The 26262-nt window shown below is 35.6% G+C and overlaps 1 protein-coding gene across 2 annotated transcripts in view; it reads right to left on the reverse strand.

The window, feature by feature from the left end:
• Window positions 1-2134: 2134 nt before the first annotated feature.
• The window catches only part of LOC119561890, a 129985-nt gene continuing 105857 nt past the window's right edge, over window positions 2135-26262 (reverse strand). For both annotated transcript variants that reach the window (XR_005221497.1, XR_005221500.1), the window contains one exon: window positions 2135-2958. The gene's annotated coding sequence lies outside the window, so the exon portion shown is untranslated. The remainder of the gene's footprint in view (window positions 2959-26262) is intronic.

Below are 26262 nucleotides of genomic sequence, written 5' to 3' on the forward strand. Positions count from 1 at the left end.
AATACTGGTATTAGGCATGAAGATTCCTGAGATTCCTGCGCAGCGCAAGTTTGTTTCAGCAGAGTGCCACGCCCACAAACCGCCCAAAACTGTGGCTCCTACAGTTTTGATGATAGAATTAAAATTTTAGCTGAAATGTATTGTTCTCATCAACACCTATCGATTGACCTAAAAAAAGTTTGCCACGCCCACTTTAACGCCCACAAACCGCCCACAAACTTCAAAAAATCGTTAGTATGAACGCGGATATCTCGGAAACTATCAAAGATAGAGAATTGGGATATCATATTCAGATTCCGTAGCTTTGTACGCAGCGCAAGTTTGTTACGCGAATATGCCACGCCCACTCTAACGCCCACAAACCGCCCAATCCTGTGGCGCCCACAATTTTTATGATAGATACAAAATTTTAACTGAAATGTATTGGTCTCGTCAATACCTATCGATTGATCCAAAAAAAATATTTCCACGCCCACTCTAACGACCATAACGCTTAACGTAGGTGGCGCACTTAAATCTCGCTTTGCTGCTTGCATATCTCCATTACCCTTTGGTCCCTTAAGCTGAGTAACGGGTATCTGATAGTCGAGGTACTCGACTATAGCGTTCTTCCTTGTTTTTAACACATAACCTCCCAAATAACCTCCTTCGCTTGGAAATAACATTTTGTAATTAGTTCTGAATTTCGGATTTAATTTTATCAAAATCGGACAACTATATCATATAGCTGCCATAGGAACGATCGTAAAAGCGGTGGGAAAATATTATGAAACAAATTATAACTTCGGTGTTTTTTAACATATAACCTCCCACGCTTGGAAATAACATTTTTTAATTTATTCTGAATTTCGAATTTAATTTTATCAAAATCGGACGACTGTATCATATAGCTGCCATAGGGACGATCGGAAAATTGGTGGGAAAATAATAAGAAACGAATTATAGCTGCGGTGTTTTTTTTTTAACATAAAACCTCTTAAGCTTGGAAATGACATTTTTTTGAATTAGTTTTGAATTTCGAATTAAGTTTCATCAAAATCGGACGACTACATCATATAGCTGCTATTGGAACGATCGGAAAATTGGTGGAAAAATAATTGGAAACATATTATAGATTCGGTGTTTTTCAACATATAACCTCCAACGCTTGGAAAGAACATTTTTTAGTTAGTTCTGAACTTCGAATTTAATTTTATCGAAATCGGTCGACTATATCATATAGCTGCCATAGAAACGATCGGAAAATTGGTAGGAATATAATATGAAACAAGGAAGAACGCTATAGTCGAGTACCTCGACTATCAGATACCCGTTACTCAGCTTAAGGGACCAAATGAAAGTGGAGATATGCAAGCAGCAAATGCGCCACCTACCGGCGGTATACAGACTTAAGCGTTGTGGGCGTTAGAGTGGGCGTGGCAAACTTTTTTTTTAATCAATCGATAGGTATTGACGAGACCAATACATTTCAGTTAAAATTTTTTATCTAGCATGAAAATTGTGGGCGCCACAGATTTGGGCGGTTTGTGGGCGTTGGAGTGGGCGTGGCATATTCGCGTAACATACTTGCGCTGCGCTCAAGCCCACGGAATCTAAATCTGAAATCCCGTTTCTCTATCTTTGATATTTTCCGAGATATCCGCGTTCATATTTACGATTTTTTGAAGTTTGTGGGCGGTTTGTGGGCGTTAAAGTGGGCGTGGCAAACTTTTTTTTTGGGTCAATCGGTAGGTATTGATGAGAACAATACATTTCAGTTAAAATTTTTGTTCTAGCATCAAAACTGTAGGAGCCACAGTTTTGGGCGGTTTGTGGGCGTTAGAGTGGGCGTGGCACTCTTCTGAAACAAACTTGCGCTGCGCAGGAATCTCAGGAATCTGCATGCCTAATCTCAGTATTGTAGCTCTTATAGTTTCCGAGATCTCAGCGTTCATACGGACAGACGGACAGACGGACAGACGGACAGACGGACAGACGGACATGGCTAGATCGACTCGGCTAGTGATCCTGATCAAGAATATATATACTTTATGGGGTCGGAAACGCTTCCTTCTGCCTGTTACATACTTTCCGACGAATCTAGTATACCCTTTTACTCTACGAGTAACGGGTATAACAAATTATAGCTTCGGTGTTTTTTGACATATTATCTTATACCATTGGGAATATCATTTTTTGTGTTTTTAAATTTAATAAATATAGCTGCAAGGGTATATAAGCTTCGGCTTGCCGAAGCTAACTTCCTTTCTTGTTTTTAACAGAAATATAGGTTTCCTTATTTGTTGGTATTACGGAAATTTTACCGGGACAGTTTTTAAATGACAGTCGTATTTCGAAAAATTTGAAAAAATACTGGTATGAATTTGTTAACTTTATAATCTAAGTTACATTTATAGTGGGCTGTACCTCTAAAGCGACATGTGAAATGACAATGATCTCTGGCCCTATCAGTCCCTAAAACTTTCTGACAAATAGAACAATTTAATGAATTATCAAATATTTGCTGGTCATCCAAAGTCATTCTCATAGGAACTATTTTAAGTAAGTACTCATCACTCAATTTAGATAAATTTTTTATCAACGAATTTACAAAACTTATTCCTGAATTTGTTCCTGCTTCAAGCAAATATATCTAGTCTAGAATCAAAAGCACACTTTATATAACAAGCATATGATATTGGAATATATTCATTAATATTAAATAATTTGGGGCTTATTTCATGATTATTTGGTTCCAGAATGCATTCAAAATCAGCGTAGACAACGAATGGATTTTAAAGCTGATGTTGAACTTGGGTAAATTCCAGTGTGTTATTCTGGGGGTGCGGCATCTTTGAGACCTTCTTACTACAGAGCGTCTTGTGTTTCTATGCAGATTCTTGGGTTCCGGAAAAATTTAAACAGTCATTGCAGAAAAATTGCGCCCTCCTCTGATTTCCTCTTTGAGCAGTCATAAGTCTTTGAAACAGAAATGTATAAAAATTATATAATTGCTTAAAAGAGATAAAAACTAATAAAAGAATTTAACTTGAAATATTTTTAATGTACATATAATGTCCATTTCCACCGCATTCCAAAAACATGATATTGATATGAAGAGGTTTTTTTCACTTCCGATTGAAAAAGTGGTCCAATTATTTCCGTCATCTCTTCATTATATATAAACTCATATGAGACTTTTTTTTAAAAATGGTTTATACATTTTATTTCAAGGGGGAAAGTCAAGAATGTGAAATCTAATTTTATTTCATCACCTAAACGAATTATCTCTTTGCGGCCTGTTAACAATTTTTAAGGCAGAAATAAACGCCCATTTAAAACAATATTGATCATTTTTGTTACAAACGTTAACTATTGCTTTGTTTGTTAAAAGGAAACGAGGTAGTGGTATGAAAGACGAACCAACCATCGGTGTATAATGACTCACATTCATTTCCAAGCGAAGCAATTTTATAAGAGACCATCCACTGACTTTCTAATAGAATGCTGAGATGAGGTGGCTGTGAAAATCCAGCTTCACTCATGAAACCATTAGGTAAGATCAAGTCCGATCCATCATTTACATACTTGTGATGCAGTGTTCTTCCCTTGAACCCCTCAGAATCCCTCAAGGGGTTGTATTGCATTTCGCTTTTGCACTTATTCTTTTGCAAGAAACACTTGCAGGATTGACAAAACTGATTTTGGTTATTCATTTAATTTTACTATTTTTGTTAAAATTATTTTTTCACGATCACCTTTTCACTTTTACTTAAGTTGTGTTTGACGTAGCAGAGTATCCCACTTCAATCCTCGATCATTTATAGTGTTTGAAGTGGGCGTGTACGATAATATTGAATAAGAGAGGTGCATATTTAAGATTTTTGTAAATTCGAAAACAATATAGGTAATTCTTATAGGTTACATCGACTATTCATTGGTTAGAAGAGATGAGAAGTATTTATTTTGAAAAATATTTGATACAACTGTAACCAATAGGACACCATCAAATCGATAAAGGAGACTCCAAATCATAGAATAAAGGAGAGTGTTGGTTAGAAGAGTTCACACATTCTTTGCTTGCAGGCGGTAAAGGGAAGATTATTTTTTATACACACCATCATACTCAGGTAGCCAATAGGGGACAGTTTGGAAAAAATCATTTCGACTTTGTGAAAAATCAAAGATTTTTATTTCTTGAATTTCGAGAATGTACATCTTTGTGTAAAAGAAGAAGATGAAAAATTAAATAATATTTCTTTGTAAATTGTATAAGAGTATTTAAAAGTGTAAGACGAAATTGTTGACTTAGATAGACAGCATGCATTCAGTTAAAATAAATAATTTTCTGAATGTATTTGACAGTTCAATGCACACTATGTACGGCTCCAGTTCATACAATCAAAACTCTTTGAATGTGATGGAGGTAATATGAAAACATCTATTCATGGAAATCATATGAACACCTGCGAGTGGAGCAATGATGCAGCCACCGAGGGAGTTGATACTTGTGTATGCCATCGAATTTCGGATTATAAAAAGGAAGCACTCAATATTATGAGTATATACTACAATCTAGAAAAAAGAGTGAAAAAGATTTAATAATATAATAAAACATGTTCGCAATACCAAAATAAATGAACAAATAAATTATTATGCTACAAAATAAACTTCCGACTTTTTATTTTGAGTTAAAATTACAGGTACGGAGAATGGAAAATATTCCACATATGAGAATCATTAACTTGTGAGATTTATTTTATTGGGGTTCTTTTAATTTCTAAATTGGTTTTACAATCATAGGAAACATTATTCTCCAACATGATCGGACGTGTTCCTCACGTGACTATTAATTGCTCACAATGAGGGGAAGGATACATGATCAATATTGTCACATGGGGATGTGGGGGCGATGGGGGGCAATTAAGTATACTCTTTATGGACATGATCGTGACATTTTTATGACTTCAAATCAGTAAAATCAGTTAATTTATTGGATTATGCTAATTGTCCTAGAACCTGCATACGTTAATGAAGGGGTGGAGGGGGGCGGGTGCCATAAATATGCTAATTGGCCCAGATTCCGTGTTTCCATACTTTTGATGCCTTTTCTACGACATTGAGTGTTTTGTTAATCATAAGGGAGTAGCATTCCCGTGACTTTCGGGAGTTTCCTGGTATGGACAAGAAACCATAATGAGCGCTACCTGGCGAGTTTATCCTTCCTGAAGAAACACAAATTCCATACCACTGCGATTGTCAATTTATACAATCCAAAGACTTATTTGTTATTTGTTCATTATTTACTATTTATTTACTATTATACAATCGCAGAGATTTTTTTAAATGTAATGCCTAATTTTCCCCGGACAATTCTTACTAATTTATACGTTTACGATATTTAGCTTTATTTTTTTATTATTTTACGTTTATTACTTACGTTTTCATAAAAATTTATTTGTTTAGGATCCAACCGATGCTGACGTTGAAAATAATAACTCCAATTCTTTATTCCCGATATGATGTGAAGGTGCGGAAAACTGTTTATGATTAAATAAAAAAACGATGTAAATCACATTATGTAGGAGAGTGTATGGTGTCACGATCCACTTCTGATGAAGAAGCATTGAACAGCAACTGTGTGGAAACTCCGAAGCCAGTTGGCGAGTAATCGTGGAACGAGATCGACACGAACGAGAAAAGGCAAAAACGACGATGACCGCCGATACCGTAATTAGTATACCCCCTCACTAACCAAAAAAAAAAAAAAAAAACAAAAAAAAAAAAATTTTGGTGTCATTGGAAAGCATTTTTCAAGCCCTTTCCAATAGTATAATTTTCTCTGTTATAAAATAAAAACTGCATATTTTGAACAAAACTCACAAAATTAAAATTTCTCACCTTCGCGCACAAGCAGTCATGAGCAAAGGACTCGAGTGTAGGGGGTGAGATTCGGGTTCGTGGGTACGCACGTTCACTTTCTCCTGCTCATTCTCAGAAGATAAAGAGGGGTCACAATATTTGAAATGCAATAAATCGGGAGGGTTCCGTGGAATACCAAACACACTGATTATGGGATGAGTATACGCTTGCAATTAAAATGCCTGTATGCACTCCCTGTAGATGTCAACCTGTTAAGTGAACTTTCTAGACTATAAAAATGACACCACTCAAATTGCTCAGGATCAGTTTTTCAAATGCCTCAGTACTGTATTCTAATAAAATAATTACATCCACATCGGTCCTTGTAATCGCGCCTAACAATTCAAATCGTGCTTTTTACCTTGTTAACGAGTGGGTGAAAATTGTTAACAACATTACAACATATAACAATATATTTTTTGAATAAAGAAATTAAAACTAAAACCCTAAAAATGGAGTCATTCATTGCTTGTGATTTGTGCACCAAAAATGTGGAGATGAGTGAGTTTGAAGCTCATTATGCTCAGTGCTCAAAGCCTCGGAATGCCTTCGAGGTTTTAATGTGTAAATCAAAAATAAGGTGTGACTTATGCTCTACCTTAGTTCATAATTATGAATTTTTCGAGCACTATTAAAATTGTAATGGACCAAAAAATGCATTCAATATTTTAATGAATGTTGAAAAACGGCAACCCCAAAACATAAGGCAAAATCATCTGGACGATCATCCCACAACATCATCAAATGCTCTCAAACGGATGAGAACGGATGAGGGTAAGGAAGTACTCAATCAAGAAAAAAAAGCTAAGATTAGCGAAAATAAAAATGATTTAAAATTAGAACTTTTTAGAAAAGACTCTGGTTGGGCAACAAAAAATTTCAATTATTTTGAAATTACTATAATCAAACTAGAAAACATTCTTGCTAGCGGATACATACTGACCCCGAGGAATATAATAGCCCGAAATGCACTTATAAACGTACAGAATACTGACGTATTTTGTTTCAAATGGTGCATACTGGCATTCATAGCTAATAAAACTCATGAGAGTGCTACCTTTACAACAGCAAAGCAAAAAAAGTATTCACGAGAGAAAATGACAAAGCCCACAACTTACCACATTAATATTAATAACGAAATAATTGTATATGACGGTATACGATTGGATTTTTCAGGAATCGAGTTTCCAATCACGAATAAAGGAATTATTCATTTCGAGAAAAATAATAAAGATTTTAGTATAAATATTTATGAGATCGATGCTGATGGTGACAAAATTATCGGTCCAACGTTTAGAACTAAATGTATTCGAAGAAACCACATAAATATATTGGGAATAAATAACGTAAACCAAGAAAGTATGCATTACGCTTACATTACAAGTGTAAAAAGATTATGCTACTCACAGCATTCCAAGGCCAAATCAGGAGGATATTTTTGTGATAACTGTCTACAATTTTTTACGGTTAATAATACTACTCACTAAAAATTTGAATGCGGAAAAGTGGCCTCGTTTTACCCTGAACCAAATACTACATCTTCATTCAAGGGCTTTCACAAAAAATTATTTTCTCCGGTGGTGATATATGCTGATATTCAGGCTGTTCTTGAAAACTATAGAACATGCCTAAATTCGTCTTCAACTTCGTCAACAACAAAAGTGCAGAAGCATACTGCATGTGCCGTATTATTTTATATAGCACATAAATATTATCCTGATCTTAACGAATTGTGGACATATGAAGGTATGTAAAAAATTAATTTATTACTATTTTAAAAACTAATTCAAATTTTGTATAATTTTATAGGCGCTTACTGCATACAAAAATTCTACAAATCACTCAAGGAAATAACTACGAGCTTGTTTTACATGTACTGGTCGACCCCCAAAAACCCGATTGCTAGCACAATCCATGAACAGGAAGGCAACTGCTGTGCCTGTGAAAAGGAAATCAACGCTGACGACCTGGACAAATATTTTGATCAATTTTCTGGAAAATGCATGGGTCCCATTCATAAAAATTGTAAGCCAAAGTACAAATTAAGTGATCCCTTCTTTCCTGTAGTATTTCATAACTTATCTAAACATGACATACCTTTATTCATTACTGAATTAGAAGGAGACTTAAGCCCCATACCATGTAATAAAGGGCTTTATATAGCGCTAACGCAGACAATTAAAATAAATGCCTCAAATAGATTCAAAATAAGATTCATCGATTCGATTAGATTTTTAAATTCGAGCTTAGAAAAACTATCGAGCTACATGGAGGACAAAGATTTTAAAATTCTAAATACTACATTTCAGGGAGAAAAATTTAAGCAAGTGCGTAGGAAGGGTGTTTTCCCTTACGACTATTTAGATAGTTTTGAAAAATTTGAGGATACCCAGCTTCCTGACATTGATAGTTTTTACAATTCTCTCAGCGAAGAAAATTGTAATATAGATGATTACAATTTTGCCCAAAAGGTTTGGAAAACTTTCAATTGTAATACTATAAAAGATTATATAAAACTTTATTTAGAAAGTGATGTTTTAATTTTGACCGATGTTTTCGAAAATTTTAGAAAAATTGGTCAGAAAATTTATAAGCTAGACCCTATTAACTATGTTACAGCACCGTCAATATCTTGGGATGCTATGCTCCAGTATACTAATCTAAATTTAGAACTTATTAGCGACGGAGACATGTACAATTTTTTAAAAACAGCGATAAGGGGTGGGTTAACTCAATGTACCCAAAGAATTTCTATAGCTAATAATAAATATATAACTAACTTTGATTCAAGTAAACCAAATAACTATCTGAGCTATATTGATGCAAATAATTTATATGGTTGAGCAATGAGTCAACCCTTACCGCTTTCAGGATTTAAATTTTTAAGTAATGATCAATTAGAATCGTTCGATTATAAAAATATTTCTGTTGAGGGAAATGTTAGATATATATTAGAAGTTGACTTAGAATATCCTACTGATCGGCATGACTCACATAACTACTTGCCTTTCTGTCCAGAAAACAAAGTTTCTCCAGGAGGTAAGCAGAAAAAACTTATAGCTGATTTAACGAATAAAAGCCAATACATTATCCACTTAAAACAGCTTCAACTTTGTATACAGCATGGTTTAATTGTAAAAAAAATACATAGGGTTTTGTCTTTTACACAATCATGCTGGTTAAAGCCTTATATTGATTTAAACACTGATCAAAAAAAACTAGCCGAAAATGATTTTGAAAAAAAATTTTTTAAGTTAATGAATAATGCAGTATACGGCAAAACAATGGAAAATGTCGCCAAGCGAAGAAATATAGTATTAGTAAAACATTATAAATCAAGGCAAAATTCGCCAGGCAACGCATAGCTAGACATGATTTCCATAGCGTTGAGATATTCGGGACAGATCTTGCAGCGATTGAATCAACACCATCAAAAATTATGTATGATAAACCAATATACATAGGAGTTGCTGTTTTAGAATTATCTAAATGGTTAATGTATGAATTTTATTATAATTTTCTATTACTTAAAAGTCCTTCTTCGAAAATAATTTATATGGATATAGATTCATTTATTTTATCTTCAGAGGAAGACTTTTACGAAACTATAAAAGAAAATCAGGTTCAAGCTAATAATAGGGAACCTGGAAAAATGAAGGATGAACATGCAGGTAGGGTTATGACTTCTTTTGCTAAGGCATACTCTTGTTTAGTTGATAAGGAAGGAAACGAAAACGAATGTATAAAAAAAATTAAAGGAGTTAAGAAATCAGTTATTAAAAAACTGAATCATGAAGATTATATAGAATGTATAAAATATAAAACAACATTTTATGCATCCCAGCGAGTTATTCGAAGTAGGTCGCACATCCTCTATACTGAAATTATGAACAAAATAAGTCTTAATTATAAGGATGATAAGAGATATATTTTACCAGATAATTGTAATACATTGGCTCATGGTCATTATAATATTGAACATATATTAAGTAGTATCCTAAATTAAACCCATTATTAAATAAATGTTTATATATTTATATTATAAGAATAAAAATTTGTAAATAAATAGATACAAAATTAAACTTGTTATTGTTGCGTTTTATTACTTTAGCAGGTCATTTACAGATATCCATGAGTTGTGGCTGGAATCGAAACCGCTCCATTTTACAAGCACTTGATTAATTTTCCTTTTTAGTATTTTCTCTACTAGGAAAGCATTTTTGTCTTTCACTTTTTTAAGTTCCTCTTCATAAAATGACCCATTAATAGGGGTACCCATATAATCTTGTATTTCATATGTAACGGGGTATGTAGACTTGACTTTTAAAACTTATAAGCAATAGTAATAGTGACCTGATAAAAACAATGGTTGTTTTGTATTGAACGCATTACAGGGAAACCATAAAGTTGCCAAATCCCATCTTAATGCTCTAAAAAAGTATAAAAATGCATTGCGCTACCTTTCGTGCCCAAAGCGTACATTAAACTCTAAGAGAAAAGACCTTATTCAGAAAGGGGGATTTCTACCGATTCTAATAACTTCACTACTTTCTGGAATTTTTCGAAAACTTTTAAAAAATTATTAAAAATAAACATAATTTAAGCAAAATAATTTTAATCCATCCTAACAGCTATCAGAAATTGTTAAACAATGATAGAGGAAATGAATTAATAAATATAAAATTTTTACCAATTTTGAATAATACCAAAATAAGTTATTTCGATAAATGGCTCAAAATTCGTCAAGAATTTAGTTACTATCAAAATAAAAAACGTAATAAATCATGGAATCTTCAAACTGAACAAAAAGCGAATCCTATTACAAACAGAACAAGTGAATCCCAAACCACTGATTGGATGGATATAAAACCCAGCACATCAAAATCAACATCAAAGTACGAACCCTCACGTCAGGAAAAATTTGAGTTCCCCGATTTTCCGCCTGAATGTGATGATGAGGATTTTAGTTCAAATAAAAAAGAAGATGTAGAATCAGATAAACGAAAAGTGAGTAATATCTATTTTTAGATAGTCAAACAGATAAAAAGAAAATTGGATTAGAGAAACCAGTGCTCAAAGTGAAGCTTAATGAACGACAACGTAAATTAAAAGCAAAACTACAAAAATTGAAAAAGGAAACTTTACCTTATCAAAATTTTAAATATGTAAATTTTAAATATGAAAGGTTAATGCGATCGGTTAGAACAAAAAACCCAGTACAAACCGGTATAAATAAATATAAATTGGATTTCGTATCATTAACTTTCATAAAAAATCAAAAATGGGTAATTTAAATGAGATTTTTATCACATTGTTAAGTAATGACTCAATGAATGTTTTTCCTGACTACGTAAAGTATGCATTTACAAACATTGTAAACATTCCAGAAGACATGAACGATGATTGGGAAGTCGGTATTACAGATATATATTTGAATAATTACATTAAAAATACACCTAACCAAGATAAAAATGTCGTTGAAGAAACCGAATTTGTTAGTCTTGCAAGTGCTGAAACATTTAGATATAAAAATGTATCCATTCAAACGAATATACCTGAAAATGGATTGATTTTTATTTACACTGACATAAAAAAAACCAAGGTCAGTGTATTGCATTATAATGGAAAGGAACAAAATATTCAATTTAATAATATTGAATATTATCTTTTGGACATATGGTCACCAAATGAAATCTCAATACTAATTACTGATTCCAATGGATATAAGGTACCATTTGAAACTTCAGCTGTTCCGATTTTCGTTACTCTTCACTTTAGAAGAAGGAGAAGGTCAGGACTATAAATAATGCATATCCAAATATTATTTATTTAGAACTAAAATAGTCCTCATGGTGAAATCTTATCAGGATTATTATGTAAATCAGTGTGGTGGGGGCTTAAGCAACATCGGAAGTCTTTACATATCCCCGCATATAGTGCAACAAGGACGAGGAATCGGAAATTTTTTAGCGGTCTTTTTAATTACATAAAGCCTCTTTTTCTTTCGGGCATAACTGCTATAAAAAATCAGGCTGCTGAGACTGGTAAGGCTGTAATCAATGAATTTGGGAGAAAGCCTTTAAGAAATATAAATTAAGATCAAAGTAAAATTGCTTTAACAAATCTTTCAAATAAAGCAATTGATAAAATTACCCGTTTTCAAAGTGGAAGTGGAAAAAGAAATAAAAAACTAGATAATAGGAAAAAACGACTTCATTATACATCTAAACGACAACTTAAAAATACCCAAACGCAACATAAAAAAAATCTACAAGAAAATTAAATATTAAAGATATTTTTTCTAAAGCAAAATGGGTACGCATATCGAATGTATGAAAAGTTAATTAGATTTGTTTGCGGCACACCCCACGCAAAGTTCTATTCTAAGAACTGAAGAAGTCTCATACAATCCAATTGCTTCTTTGGACGGCGCCTCTTCAATCGAATTTGTTTGCTTGGGAAATGGTGAAACGTATCGAGATTTATCAAGTGTTTATTTACGACTTGTTGTGCAACTTAAAATAAATGATAACAACAGCATTGAAGGAAATGCTGTTGGTGTCGTAAACAATATTCTACATTCAATATTTAGAAGTTCATCAGTTTATATAAATAATATACTGGTATCGCAATTATAATTAATTAAATATCACTATAGAGCGTATTTGCAAACAATTTTAAGCTATGGGAGTGACGCCTCCGAAAGTGGGAGAATAACAGCAGGAAAATATGTTTATCCGGACTCGAATGAGACCCTTAAAAATATGTTTCAAAATGGTAACAAGGTTGAGTTATTCGGAAAAGTTCATGGAGATATTTTTAATCAAACCAAACTGCTTGTCAACAATGTTGATTTAAGAATTAATTTCAATATTGAAAAAACAGCGTTTTATTTAATGGAAACTGGTACTGAATCAAATTTAAAGATACTAGAAGCACAACTTTTCATGAACCACATAACAGTTAACCCAAGCATTTTATTGGCTCATCATCATGTTTTACAAACAAAAATGCTCTGTACCCATTCAGCAAGGTTGAAGTCAAATCATTTACAATATATCCAGGAAACAATACACTACAAGAAAATTAAATATTAAAGATATTTTTTCTAAAGCAAAATGAGTACGCATATCGAATGTATGAAAAGTTAACTAGATTTGTTTGCGGCACACCCCACGCAAAGTTCTATTCTAAGAACTGAAGAAGTCTCATACAATCCAATTGCTTCTTTGGACGGCGCCTCTTCAATTGAATTTGTTTGCTTGGGAAATGGTGAAACGTATCGAGATTTATCAAGGGTTTATTTACGACTTGTTGTGCAACTTAAAAAAAATGATAACAACAGCATTGAAGGAAATGCTGTTGGTGTCGTAAACAATATTCTACATTCAATATTTAGAAGTTCATCAGTTTATATAAATAATATACTGGTATCGCAAAGTGATAATAATTATCACTATAGAGCGTATTTGCAAACAATTTTAAACTATGGGAGTGACGCCTCCGAAAGTGGGAGAATAACAGCAGGAAAATATGTTTATCCGGACTCGAATGAGACCCTTAAAAATATGTTTCAAAATGGTAACAAGGTTGAGTTATTCGGAAAAGTTCAAGGAGATATATTTAATCAAACCAAACTGCTTGTTAACAATGTTGATTTAAGAATTAATTTCAATATTGAAAAAACAGCGTTTTATTTAATGGAAACTGGTACTGAATCAAATTTAAAGATACTAGAAGCACAACTTTTCATGAACCATATAACAGTTAACCCAAGCATTTTATTGGCTCATCATCATGTTTTACAAACAAAAATGCTCTGTACCCATTCAGCAAGGTTGAAGTCAAATCATTTACAATATATCCAGGAAACAATACACTGTCGATAGACAACGCAGTTATTGGTCAAATACCAAATTTTCTGGCCTTTTGTATGGTTAAAAACCGCTCATACTCAGGAAACCGAGCCTTAGACCCATTTCAATTTAAACATTTTAAAATTCAACGCTTTAACCTATTGGTTAATGGAGTTCAAGTTCCTTCCCAGGCTCTGGAGTTCGATTACTCGAACGCTGAAAAGGTTCAAAGCTCAAGAGGTTATAATATGCTTTTTAGATCATGTGGAATTAAACATTACGATCGTGGACTACAAATTCCCAAGGAAATGTTTGATTCAAACAGTTTTATATTAGCCTTTGACTTAACTGCTGATCAATCAAATTCAACTACATGTTCAAATTTAATCTCTCAAGGTACAATAGGAATCGAAGGAAGATTTTCGGAACCACTTGCTGAAGCAGTTACTTGCTTGGTATACTGTGAATACGATTCAATGATTGATATTGATAAGCATAGAAATATTCGTACGCTCTTTTAAAATGAATACTTTACAAATTGAACATTTTCTTTCTAAGCATTCAATGACAAAATGTATTTTTAAAGGAGTTTTTCCTTCGGATAGGTAACCAAAAACTATTTTAAAGTATCCCGCACTAATAATTGCAAATACCGACACTTCAGATGTATGCTGAACGGTCTTTTTAAAAGTAAAAGGAAAACACTAAATTTTTTTTTAAAGAAAATTCGAGAAAAACGACTATTCATTTAATGATAAATTAATAATAAAAATGTTTAAGAACCATTTTAAAAAATAAAAAACATATATATTTAAGTAAAATTAATTCGTTTTATTTATGGTTTTGAAGCAATACGTTTGTTTAACTTTTAATATTTAATCAATTGACTAAGGGCTTGCTCTTTTAAAGCAGGCAGCATATGACACTGACATGTGTCTGGTCCAGATGAGGCATCATCTTCGCTCCAGGGACAAAGTTTATAATGGAATCCAAACTTCGAATGGATCAACTCTTTTTCCTCTAAATCCTCCAAAATTAGCTTTTAGGAACTCGATCCTTTGTAGGTGTTGCTCGAAAAGCATGCCGTCAAATTGCATCAAGAATAGTTCAATCTGTTGAGCGTACATTTTTAAAGAAAACTATTTCTTTTTCAGACTGATTTAAGACTGTTGTTGGACCTAAAAACTCAGCTCTTTATATTGAAGAATTTTATTTACTTTACTTAATTACTGATAAGAATTCAATTTGAGCACAACTATATCTGTTCAGATCTTTTCCTTTATATATTATATGAGTTATTCCATTCTCATTTAATTTCCTAAATGGTGTCCTTGTAGAAAATTTGTTCACATAACTTTTAGGTAGAAATATCCAAACATCTTTGTCGTCCTAATCAGTTAAATACACACCTATTTTAGTTCCATATGGTGTCTTTTTCAGCTTACATCCAGTGATTTTATACTCAAATCCAATACATAGATTTTCAATTTTTGTGTGGCCAATCACAGGCTTCACATCATTTAGTAAAAAGTGTTTTTACGCCAAAGAAAAATTGTCCAATAAATAAAAAACAATTAAAAGATCTCAATTTAAAAAATAGTTTTTACTTTATTTTCCTTTATGTAATGTGTATTTATAATTAAAAAGTTAAGAATCTAGATCAAATAAAACATCTAGTAATGCGTTGTCTTCTCCATCATCCAGCAAAGTTAAGTAATGGTTAGTCGGTGGCGGTTGAGGTCCCATAAGTTCTTCAAAGATGTGGTCGTCGTTAGGGAAAACATCTTCTTCTGGCCTGGATAGGCCGTCGTCAAATTGAAATTCCTGTGCACACTGATATTCACCCTCGCTTTCATCGTGTGTGATAAGGGATTCCAAAAAAGCCTGCGTAGTAGTCCCTAATGGAAACTGGCTCCATTCAAGAGACTCCAGTCCTCGGTCCCTATTTTGGGTCGATGATGCATCCGGTTGAAATACGCTTTGTAGAAGGCGATCAACCGAATATTCTGATTCGGAAACCTGCACAAGGTCCAGATCCGAGTTTTCAATTATTTTAAGATCAAAATCTTGCGTGGATGGTAGTTCCAGGTAGCGACGAACCCGAATCTCACCCCCTACCCTCGAGTCCTTGCTCATGACTGCTTGTGCGCGAAGGTGTGAAATTTTAATTTTGTAAGTTTTGTTTAAAATGTGCAGTTTTTATTTTAGAACAGAAATTATACCATTGGAAAGGGCTTGAAAAATGCTTTGAAATGACACAACAATTTTTTTTTTTTTTTTTTTTTATTGAGGGGGTATACTAATTACGGTATCGGCGGTCATCGTCGTTTTTGCCTTTTAATTTAATTAAAAGTTTAATTTTCTGTGTTCTAAAATAAAAACTGCACATTTTGAACAAAACTCACAAAATTAAAATTTCACACCTTCGCGCACAAGCAGTCATGAGCAAAGACTCGAGGGTAGGGGGTGAGATTCGGGTTCGTGGGTACGCACGTTCACTTTCTCCTGCTCATTCTCTTTTGTGTAAATTACATATCAAAGGCTTTAGAAAAATATCTAATAATAATAAAAACATGAACACAATAAGTAATTCACTTTGAATAAAAGCGTAATGTGTACTCGAGAAAACGATTTTTCATTATATTTTGTTGAATATGGTGAGTGCAAAATGCAAATTTTTGATAAATAGATTAATGCTTTACTGTTCAAAGATCCCCAGATATTTATTTATTTTTGACAAAGTATATTTAGCTTATTGCTACTTTTACATTTGTCTGGGGAGTCTAGCCACTAACAATCTCTATCAATTTATCTAACATTAGCATTTTATGTGAATGCTCATGATTTTCGTTAGTTGTCATGATTTCAAAAGTTGTTCCCAGTAGAAGTTGAACTCCGACCTGCAATTCCCGCGGTTGAGCGGCTAGACCCCTGGCCTACAGGCCATTGACACCTCACGTTAGTCAAAAGCGACATTGAGCCCTTATTGCAGCAGACCACTCGAAATGGTTCACCAACACAACCAAAGAGCTTTATACGGACAACGCACACAAGCAAAATCGAAAATCCACATCGAAAATCCACACCAAAAATTTTGCCGTACATTCCGTTGTATGGCTGTTACGCATCTTGTTATTCTATGGTCTTTGGTATATTGTAGTGACGAACGATTCGTTTTTTGAATGTGACATTTCTAAAAATTAATATATTTCAAACGCTTGAAAGCAGAAAGTTGGTGACATCTATTGAGCATATTTCTGTAAAAGTTCGATGATACAATTCCAGAGGAGTTGTGTACTACAGTCTTGGCGTAAACCAATATTTTTTTTATTTTTTAAAGTTGCAGGGTAAGGGACGAAATGATAAATAGACACTTAAACTGTGTGCAGACGTGAAAATTAATTATTGTTTCTTCAAGAAAAATTAAAAATCATCAATACAAGTTTTACTGTACTCTTAAAAAAATGTTCTGGGCTTAAATTGAACATCTAAAAATTGATCAATTTGAAGTTTACAAAAACAAACAAAAAATAAAAAAATTTTGTTTAGTTATTGGCTGTAGTAACAAATAACCATAAAATGTCAAAAAAAAATTTTTTAAAAATCTAAACTTCATACCCTACAAAATGTTTGTTACGAGACCCTACAAGGTACTGTTGGAAATTAGATGGTGCCTTTTTCAAAGAACACAAAGTACCAAGAACTGTGTATACATATGTCTGACTATGTTTTCCACAAATCTTTGATATGGCACTGCTGAAACCCCTATAAATTGAAGAGATTTTTTAAATATTTGCTCCACTTTTTTAGTTAAAACAAGGAAGAACGCTACAGTCGAGGTCCTCGACTATCAGATACCAGTTACTCAGCTAAAGGGACAAAAGGAGATTTAGATACGTAAGCAGCAAAGCAAGATTGTAATGCGCTACCTACCCGCGATCTGAATATACACATGGGCGTTAGAATGGGCGGTATACAGATTTAAGCGTTATGGGCGTAAGAGTGGGCGTGGCACCCTTTTTTTTGGGTCAATCGATAGGTATTGACGAGACCAATACATTTAAGTTAACATATTTTTACTAGCATGAAAACTGTGGGCGCCGCAGGCTTGGTCGGTTTGTGGGCGTTAGAGTGGGCGTGACCTAATTTTATTTGGGTTAATCAATAGGTATTGACAAGACTCATACATTTTTGTTAAACAATTTTTTTCTGGCAAGAAAATTGTGGGCCCCACGGGCTTTGGCGGTTTTTAGGCGTTAAAAGGGGCGTGGTACAAGGCTACGGAATCTAAATCTGGAATCCCAATTCTTTATCTTTGATAGTTTCCCAGATATTCGCGTTCATATTTACGATTAGTTAGTTTTTGTGGGCGGTTTGTGTGCGTTGAAGTGGGCGTGGCAAACTTTTTTTGGGTCAATCGATAGGTATTGATAGACGAGCCGACTGGCACAGGTACAAAGAAGTTCTGACGAATATCATCCCTATGGAACCGTCAGAAAGCATCACAAATCCACAGGAGCTGGACAAAAGAGTAAATAAATTCACAGAAGCATGCAACACTGCCTTTAAAGTCCACAGGGAAACCAAGGGGAAGGAAAAAACCCCCCTGGAGGACCAAACAACTATCAATCCTCAGCTGCAGATGCCTGTTTAACAGATCAAAGGCGGGAAATGAGGACATTAACTGGCAGAACTACAAGTATGAACTAGCCTCTTACGAAAAGGCCATTAGAAGAAACGAACTGCATGGCAGACCTTCTGCTCTGACACAGAAAATGATGCCGCAAGGCTCAGGAAAGTACTCTCTAAGACAGCCGCTCCTTTGGGCTATCTTCAGAAAGCAAATGGATCAAGGTCAGACTCCAGTAAAGAGTCCTTGGACCTGCTCCTAGACGCTCACTTCCCGGGGAGCCAACAAACAGGTCATCCTCCAGAAAGAAGAGTAGGAGAGGGAATCGAATTAGATCCCCTCCTATCAGACCGCAACATGAAATGGTCTATTCATAGTTTCAAACCATACAAATCGCCGGGACCGGGCGGGATAATACCGGCACACATCCAACAAGCAGGACAAATAGCCATAAACTGGTTGAAAAAAATCTTCCACTCCATCCTGGCGGTAGGAGAACTACCAACAGCATGGCAAAAAACGAAGGTGGTTTTCATTCCTAAGGCAGGGAAGGCCACCCACACCACAGCAAAGGATTTTAGGCCAATACGCCTAACATCATTCCTGCTAAAGAGCTTTGAAAGAATGATACGCCTTCACATAAGAGCCACCATAGACCCGACACAAATATCAGAGGCACAGCATGCTTACACCAAAGGTAAGTCAATCGAATCGGCGCTACACTTGGTGGTAAGCAGCATCGAGAAATCACTCAGCATCAAGGAATACACACTGATCGCCTTCCTGGATATAGAGGGAACCTTCTATAACGTGCTTCCCACTGCAATAACAGAATCTCTCACAGAACTAGGGGTTGAGCCGCCAAATGTGGGGTTCATCCATAAATTGCTGATAAGCAGAATGGTCACAGCCACACTAGGGACCTCTACCCAGACTAGACAAGTGAACAGAGGCAAGGAGGTGTACTATCACCCCTCCTGTAGAATATCGCAGTAAATAAACTACTGCGGATTCTGGAAGGAGGAGGCTGTAAGGTTGTGGCATACGCAGACGACGTCGCCATCATCTTTAATGAATTGCGATCTTATGACCGCGAAACTTAAAGTACTATCGGAATGGACGATAGAGAACGGACTTGGGGTAAATCCCTCGAAAACGGAAATTGTTCTATTTACAAATAGATACAAAATTCCACAACTCAACCCACCCATTGTAAACAATTGTAATCTCTCTTTTAGCGATCACGGCAGATAATTGGGGTTAGTTTTAGATACGCGCCTCAAATGGGGCTTAAAGACCCAAGAGAGAACCAAGAAAGCGACCACTGCACTTTACTCCTGTAAAAAAGCAATTGGGCTAAGATGGGGCATGTCCCCTAGAATAGTCAACTGGATATACACAGCGGTAGTTAAGCCAATCCTACTATACGGAGTGGCTCTGTGGTGGACCGCCTTGCACAAACAATGCATACTGACTCCTCTAAAAAAAGTACAGCGAATGGCGGCTTTGTGTATTAGTGGAGCCCTTCGAACCACCGCGAATGAAGCGCTGAATGCGATCTTGAACCTCCCTAGCCTGGACTTAGCAGGCATGGAAAGGGCCAAATCGGCAGCTATTCGACTGAGGGAAACCGGGTAGTGGAAAGCCCAATTTTATGGCCATGCTAAAATTCTCCAGCATGATAAATCGATTCCGAAGATAACGGATCTATGCAAATCCATTGAATATAGTCACACATCCTTTGAAGCCCTGATTCCAGATAGAGAGGAATGGGAGCAGGGCGGACCTGGCACGACGGACGCAATCTGCTTCTACACAAATGGCTCCAAATTAGAAGGACAAGTTGGCGGAGGTGTATACTCCGAACAATTAGATATCAGGAAGTCATTCAGGCTCCCGGACCACTGTAGCGTCTTCCAAGCGGAGGTCCACGCTATAAAAGAAGCACTAACCTGTTCAGGGAACATAAGCCTCCAAAGAGGACACCTAAATATATATAGTGAGCCAAGCGGCTATTAAATCGATCTACTCGACAAACACCAACTCCTGTACAATAGCAAACTGTAGCAGATCTCTCCACGTACAGTTTACTATCAGCCTAATATGGGTTCCGGGTCACCGGGATATCGTAGGCAACTGCATAGCGGACGAGTTAGCCAGGCAGGGCCCCAGCAAGCCTCTCCTCCCAGGAAAGGAGAATGTCGGTATGCCCATGGCAAGTTGCAAGCTAAATATAAAAAACTATTTTAACAAACTAGCCAACGCCCATTGGAAAAACGTACCACAGTGTCGTATCTCTCACCAGACATGGTCTGTGATAAACAACAAAGAACCTCGGAATTACCTAAGTTCAGCCGCACAGTGTGGGGCTAAAAGCCCCAAAGAATGACTTCTGTAGAAGCTGTAGGGATGAAGAAGAAGAAAAAACGGTAGAACACCTTCTCTGCTTCTGCCCAGCCCTATGCAGACTCAGAATAAAACACTTAGGAGACCCCTTCATCGACGATCTTACCGAAATATCGGGGATTAATCTGAAAAACGTAAGTGCTTTTATTAAATCTTCCGGGTGGAAGACTTGCTGATCAGCTGAACACAGGTTGAAACATATAAGTTATGGGACCCAAGAGAAGGAAAAGAACGAGATCATGCGGTATCACAATGGACCCATAGAGGTCTAAGTGTGTCGGACTACAGTCCGACAGCCGCCTAACCTAACCTAACCTAGGTATTAATGGGAACAAAACATTTCAGTTAAGATTTGTATTCTAGCATCAAAACCTTAGCAGCCAGAGTTTTGGGAAGTTAGTGGGCGTTAGAGTGGGCGTGGCACCCTGCTGAAACAAACTTGCGCTGCGCAAGAAGCTCAGGAATCTGCATGCCAAATCCCAATAGCCTAGCTCCTATGGCTTCCGAGATCTCAGCGTTCATACGGTCGGTAGTGTTCATTATCATAAATATATAAACTTTATGGGGTCGGAAACGCTTCCTTCTGAGATTTGGATTGCAGATTCCTGAGCTTCTTACGTAGCGCAAGTTTGTTTCAGCAGAGTGCCACGCCCACTCTAACGCCCACTAACTGCCCAAAACTCTGGCTGCTAAGGTTTTGATGCTACAAATCTTAACTGAAATGAAAATGTTTGTCCCTTTGTTGTGGGTTTGTATGCATCCCATCTTAGTTTTAGGGTTTTGGAAACACTATGGGTGTATAACGTAGCTTGAAATAGAAAACGTTTGTTCTACGACTTTTGGAAAAACCCGCGTGTTTAGCGGAAAATAAAAAAAGAGGCCAGATTTAAGATGCTTATAGTATCTAAACAACTAATGCTACAGAAACGTGCTATATATCTGTGAAAAGATAATTTAATTTGCTAAATACTCTTCATATACTACTCTTCATAACTATATTAAATTTATGTATTCGGTACGCTACAACAGAAAATTTACGTGTAGGTTAATAAATATTTACTGTTGCGGGCCGAAATCATAAATTTAATATAGTTTATTTATTTTATCGAATGTAATATAATTTTTCGTCACAATTTTTGATTTCAGAAATTTTTGTTAAAGGCGTGTTCGCCACCACTTTTTACCTCGTTAAGAGGTGTTTTTGTTTGATCTTATACTATTTGGAATATCATTTTTTGTATTTATAAATTTAATAATTATAGCTGCAAGGGTATACAAGCTTCGGCTTGCCGAAGTTGACTTCCTTTCTTGTTTAATGTCACATTTCCAAAAATCCATATTTTTTAAAAGTTTAAAAGCAGAAGCTGACATCTATTGAGCACATCCCTATAAAGTTCGATGTTAAGAATCCAGCGATGTTAAATACTACAGCTGTTGCCGTAAACCAATATTACTTTCACTCCCAAAAGTTGTAGGGTAAGGTGAAAAACTGATAAATACACACTAAAACTCTATGCAGATGTAAAAATTATAAATTTTTTCTTCAAGAGAGCTTAAAAACTTACACTAATGAAATACAAATCACTGTGGACGGCAGTACACGTAGTGGCGAAGCGCGCAAGAGAGCGTGCGAAGACAACTACTATATATAGCCGCAGAACTGGAAATCTGCAATTATGGTCCGATCGCAACGAGTGATACACCAAGATTTGTATTCTAGCATCAAAACCTTAGCAGCCAGAGTTTTGGGCAGTTAGTGGGCGTTAGAGTGGGCGTGGCACCCTGCTGAAACAAACTTGCGCTGCGCAAGAAGCTCAGGAATCTGAATGCCAAATCCCAATAGCCAAGCTCCTATGGTTTCCGAGATCTCAGCGTTCATACGGTCGGCCGGACGGACGGACATGGATAGATCGACTGGGCTAGTGATCATTATCATGAATATATAAACTTTATGGGGTCGGAAAGGCTTCCTTCTGAGATTTGGCGTGCAGATTCCTGAGCTTCTTACGCAGCGCAAGTTTGTTTCAGCAGAGTGCCACGCCCACTCTAACGCCCACAAACCGCCCAAAACTGTGGCTCCTACAGTTTTGATGCTAGAATAAACATTTTAGCTGAAATGTATTGTTCTAATCAATACCTATCGATTGACCCAAAAAAAAGTTCGCCACGCCCACTTTAACGCCCACAAACATCAAAAAATCGTGGGTATGAACGCGGATATCTCGGAAAATATCAAAGATAGAGAAATGGATTTAGATTCCGTAGGCTTGAGCGCAGCGCAAGTTTGTTACGCGAATATGCCACGCCCTCTCTAACGCCCACAAACCGCCCAAGCCTGTGACGCCCACAATTTTCATGCTAGATCAAAAACCTTAACTGAAATGTATTGGTCTCGTCAATACCTATCGATTGACCCAAAAAACAGTTTGCCACGCTCACTCTAACGCCCACAACGCTTAAATCTGTCTACCGCCGGTAGATAGCGCAATTCAATCTCGCTTTGCTGCTTGCATATCTCCATTTTCCCTTGGTCCCTTTAGCTGAGTAACGGGTATCTGATAGTCGAGGTACTCGACTATAGCGTTCTTTCTTGTTTTTAGCATATAACCTCCTAAGCTTGGATATAATATTTTTTAATTAGTTTTGAATTTCGAATTAAATTTTATCAAAATAATATGAAACAAATTATAGCTTCGGTGTTTTTCAACATATAACCTCCTACGCTTGGAAATAACATTTTTTAATTAGCTCTGAATTTCGAATTTGATTTTATCAAAATCGGACGACTATATATATATAGCTGCCATTAGATCGATCGGAAAATTGGTGGGAAAATAATTTAAAACATATTAAAGCTTCGGTGTTTTTTAGCATATAGCTCCTACGCTTGGAAATAAGATTTTTTAATTAGTTCTGTATTTATACCCGTTACGCATGGAGTAAAAGGGTATACTAGATTCGTCGGAAAGTATGTAACAGGCAGAAGGAAGCGTTTCCGACCCCATAAAGTATATATATCCTTGATCAGGATCACTAGCCGAGTCGATCTAGCCATGTCCGTCTGTCCGTCTGTCCGGATGAACGCTGAGATCTCGGAAACTATAAGAGCTAGGCTACTGAGATTTGGCATGCAGATTCCTGAGCTTCTTACTCAGCGCAAGTTTGTTTCAGAAGAGTGCCACGCCCACTTTAACGCTAACAAACCGCCCACAAACTTAAAAAAATCGTACATATGAACGTGGATATCTTGGAAACTATCACAGATAGAAAATTGTGATCTCAGATAAAGATTCCGTAGCTTTGTACACAGCGCAAGCTTGTTACGCGAATATGCCACGCCCACTCTGCTAGATAACAAATTTTAACTGAAATGTATTGGTCTCTTTATTACCTATCGATTGATCCAAAAAAAAGTTTGCCACTCCCACTCTAACGCCCATAACGCTAAAATATGTCTACCGCCGGTAGGTGGCGCATTTTAATCTCGCTTTGCTGCTAGCATATCTTCATTTCCCTCTGGTCCCTTTCGCTGAGTAACGGGTATCTGATAGTCGAGGTACTCGAATATAGCGTTCTTTCTTGTTTGAATTTAATTTTATCGAAATCGGACGACTATATCATATAGCTGCCATAGAAACGATTGGAAAATTGGTAGGAAAATAATATGAAACAAATTATAGCTTCGGTTTTTTTGACATATTATCACTGTGGACGGCAGTACACGTAGTGGCGAAGCGCGCAAGAGAGCGTGCGAAGACAACTACTATATATAGTCGCAGAATTGAAAATCTGCCATTGTGGTCCGATCGTAACGAGTGAGACACCAATCGAAAGGTATTTCAAAAACTAAGAAGATTGCATACTAAGACTTTCGAAATATAGATTTGTTTAAGAGAAAAGACGATGAAAGTGTAAAAGTAAAAATTTAGAAAATTGAAGTTGCTGGATACGGTGGGGATGAAAGCCCCCGGCTGTTTAGCTAGTTTTATTCTTACTGAGAATACGCGTCGAATGACACCTCATTTGTTGAAGTTCGATGTCCCGTTCAAAAGTAATTCAAAAAACAAGATTTTCTTCTTCCCAAAATGAAAATGTTTGTCCCTTTGTTGTGGGTTTGTATGCATCCCATCTTAGTTTTAGGGTTTGGGAAACCCTATGAGTGTATAAAGTAGCTTGAAATAAAAAAAGTTTGTTCTACGACTTTTGGAAAAACCCGCGTGTTTAGCGGAAAATCAAAAAAAAGGCCAGATTTAAGATGCTTATAGTATCTAAACAACTAATGCTACAGATGCTATATCTCTGAAAAGATAATTTAATTTGCTAAATACTCTTCATATAGTAAAATTGCCTGAATATAATAGATTTAGAGCTATGACAAAAAGTTATTTTTTGAAACCACTTTTTGACTATTTTCTCTAATTTTTCTAATTTCAAATCATATAGCCTTGAGATTCCTCAACTTGTGATTTATAACACATTTTGCCCTAAAAATTACCGTTTGGAAGATATTAAGCGATAAAATGTGCAACTCGTTTCAGCTCCGTATACGAAATATTTCGTACTTACTGGAATAAGCAAGAAAAAAACCAATTTGATGAAAAATATTCTTATTAGATTTTTTCAAACGGAAAACCTGTTATGGTTTTAGGGTCCCTTACTTGCATGAAGTTAATCGAAATAGGAAACTTGATCTATTTGTTCTACCACTTTGGAAAAACCCGCTAGTTCGGCGGGAAATGTAAGAAACGACAGATTTCTCTTGAAATCTGAAACTATACAGCCCTTGAGATTCCAAACTTGTGCTATTAAAATAGGTAATTGAAGCGATAAAACTTGTTATTAAAATGTTTAATATTCGTATTAGATGTTTCATTCTTATTAGAATGTGAATGTAAACAATCCATACCTTGTTAGAATAAGGTTAAGCCGAAGTGGAACGTGAAAGTTTATTAAAGTCTTTATACATTTTTTAGAATTATATATTTACTTACTTAAAACTTATGAAAGAAAAACTTTTCTACGCTACAGTGCCTAATTTAAGGTGGCGTTTAGCTAAGATTAGGGGTCGAATCTGTGTGCTTGGTTTTTTAATAGCCAAGCCATATGGGGACGACTCCTGGTCATTGTATTGGGGTACTTAAGCTCTTGCGCAAAAAAAACTACTGATATCAAACAAAAACACCTCTTAACGAGGTAAAAAGTAGTGGCGAACGCGCCTTTAACAAAAATTTCTGATATCAACAATTGTGACGAAAAATGATATTACTTTCGATAAAATAAATAAACTATATTAAATTTATGTATTCGGCACGCTACAACAGAAAATTTACGTGTAGGTTAATAAATATTTACTGTTGCGGGCCGAAATCATAAATAAACTATATTAAATTTATGTATTCGGCACGCTACAACAGAAAATTTACGTGTAGGTTAATAAATATTTACTGTTGCGGGCCGAAATCATAAATT

Source organism: Drosophila subpulchrella, unplaced genomic scaffold (assembly GCF_014743375.2).
Source record: "Drosophila subpulchrella strain 33 F10 #4 breed RU33 unplaced genomic scaffold, RU_Dsub_v1.1 Primary Assembly Seq384, whole genome shotgun sequence".
Taxonomy (NCBI): Eukaryota; Metazoa; Arthropoda; class Insecta; order Diptera; family Drosophilidae; genus Drosophila; species Drosophila subpulchrella.